Source organism: Mytilus trossulus, chromosome 4, assembly GCF_036588685.1.
Source record: "Mytilus trossulus isolate FHL-02 chromosome 4, PNRI_Mtr1.1.1.hap1, whole genome shotgun sequence".
Taxonomy (NCBI): Eukaryota; Metazoa; Mollusca; class Bivalvia; order Mytilida; family Mytilidae; genus Mytilus; species Mytilus trossulus.
Window position 1 is genome coordinate 30,811,694 of NC_086376.1, and position 3,131 is coordinate 30,814,824.

The window sequence follows — 3,131 nt, forward strand, 5'->3', positions numbered from 1 at the left end:
TATTTGTTTTTTACTTTGGTCAGGAACTTTCTATACTAAATACTTAGTATAGAAAGTCCCTGCTTTGGTTGAAGATATAAAATTAAGGAGATACAGTATAATTGCCAATGAGATGACTATCGACTAAAGTTCAAATGAACTGCATGTAAGCATTTAAAGGCACACTTTGGTCTTAAACAATGAAAAAAGCCCATACCATATTATGGGTATAGTAACGTTAAGGAGCGTTTAGTAAAGTCATTTTATCGTGATTTGGTCCAGTCGATCATGGTTTGTTTAAGTCATTCCTAGGAATGAATACCTTAAAAATATGCATACACAAAGCAAATAAGTTTGATTTAACCCGACTTTCACAAACAAAAAGAGAATTACCGTTCACTCTTAAAAAAAATAACATATGTACACAAACATATATTTAGAATGAAATTCAAAACAGTGTGGCTGTGGCTATTGATTGACAGATTAAATTCATCCATTGACTGGGACAATTTACGTGAACGTTTGTCTGTAGCGACCACTGTTCACGACATACCTACGATAGACATTTAAACTGTGGGGTCACAAAATGTTTATAAACGCCTTTAATTATAAAATAATTCGAAAAATTAATCAGGAATAATCTTTATGTTTTTTGATTTATATAATTGATATAAATTAAAACATCGTGTTATTTCTGATTGATTTTTCGAATTACTTTATTTAGGTGTTGAGAACTTTTGGTGACCACATAGTTTAAGAATCTTTTAAAAGTGTATAGTGAGCAGTGATCGTTACATACAAACGTTCACCTAAATTGTCCCAGTCAATGGATGAATTTAATGTGTCAATCAATGGCCACAGCCACACTGTTTTGAATTTCATTCTATACTCATGTAAACATTGAATGTAAGGTTTATTTAGTAGGTCATTTCAAATATGGCAAAGTTGAAGAAAATATTTTGGAATACGTCCGCTGTTTACAATGGTATACGTATTATTTTAACACAAAGGATGACATACTGTTTATTCTTCCACTGGTCATCAACAACAAAAAAGATTTGTCTTGATAAATTGATTTGGTCAAAGTACCCTATTACCTGTGCTACAAGAGTAGATATCAATCAATAATAATAATTAGATTTGAACCATTGTCATCACTAAATATTGATTAAAATTTTATCAATATACTTAATTATATTATTAATTGTCATAATTAATTATTAATTAAGAAAACACAATATTTACCTAATTATATTACTAATTTAAAAAAAAAATGACCACTTGACCCTTGTCGAAAAATTCCCTCCACCAAACAAAATAGCGACTTTAACATTGGGTCTATGGGGAAAAAGTGATCTAGTCTAACAGGGATGACTACGACTACTACTGGCAAAAATTTTGTCAAATCTAAAATAAGTAGAACTATATACTCCAGCAAATGACAGAGCAGAAGGATAATTATATGTGGTAGAGTTACAAGAGCACACTCATTTGTTATGAATTTTACATAGGGTACCAGTTGTGTTCCGTAATTCATAGAAGACTACGCACACTATAGTTTCTGTTACTAGAAATTCCAGTGTTTCATAAGAAGAATATATAAACACATTGAAAAAAGTATTGCAACACTTCCATTGAAAACAATGTAAAATGTATATTGCATGGTATTGGTTGCAAAATTCAATATTTTTCATTTTAATGCAATATCTTATATTGAATTGGTATATTTTTTCATTTAAATGTAATATTTTTTGATTTGAATGGTATATATTTTTATTTGGATGCAATATTTTTTATTCAAATGGTATAATTTTTAAATGAAAAAATTACCATTTAAATGCAATATTTTTATTCAAATGGTATAATTTTTCATTCAAATGGTATAATTTTTCATTCAAATGGTACACTTTTTCATTCAAATGGTATAATTCTCTTTCAAATGCAATATTTTTTATTAACTTGGTATACAAAAATCATTTGCATGCAATATTCTTTATTCAATTGGTATTAAAATCAATGTGTACTTCAATCTAAACATAATTGCTGTTTTAAGAAGTGATTTGGTCGAAGGTTGATGAACAGAGATGTCTCATTATTTTCCCAAAACAAGAGGGATTACTAAAACATTGTAAAAGCATGTGCAAATACTTGTCAAAGAAGTTGGCCCTCGTCTCATTCGATATAATTCTATATTCATTCATCTCTTTTTCTGATATAAGGTCAATGTGTGTGTGTAATAAGAATAACTGTTTCAATATTTAGCATTGAAATCTTTCATACTGTAGCAGGAACAATTCTGCCTAAGATTCGGGGATGCGGACCACAGCTAATTCTAGTTTGTAAACTGATGTAACGGAGACGATGGATGCCAAATGTGATGCGGTATAATATATCTAAGTAAATGAAATCAAAAAACTGAAAACAATATATAATTTAATCAACAAAGTACAACTTTTATTATGATATGCCGATAGTAAGTAGAAATTGAGCATTCGATGACTTCAAACTACCCGTACTAAGAAAGCGTGTAGCAAATGCACTAACCTAAACGATGGTTGGAAAGCTTGGCTTTCCTTGGTTTGACTGAATGTCAGTCCTCAGAGGATTCAAGATAAGAATCTAAAACGAGTTGTATAAAATACAGAACTCACAGAAGGTAATCAAAGGTTTTGTGACGGTGCAAATATTAAACTTTACAATATAAATAAATATCTTTAACCAAAGAATCAAATAGCAAAAGCTATGCAATTTAACAAATATATACCTAATAAGCTTCATGTAAATCATCAAATAAAGAAATATGAAATTTATAGTTTTAAACAAGAAAAATAATAATAACATAATAATCCTAACTGCCACATTCCTCCCCCCTAAGACAAACAATACATTTCATAAACAAAGTCTGCAAACCAAAATGTCTATCAAATTGATGTATCTGCTGCATCAAAATTCACAAGTCATGTAAACATTAAATCAAATATGTACCAGTCAATTCAAATAGCGAGACAGTTCAATCTGTTCAATGGAGACCACTTCACTAATCTGCTACCCTCCTCCTCCCTTCGGAAACAAATGTATATGGAATAACATTTGATAACCAATGTCATCAGATTAAATGTCTTGTAAAGGCATGTAATACTATCCCTTTTAAG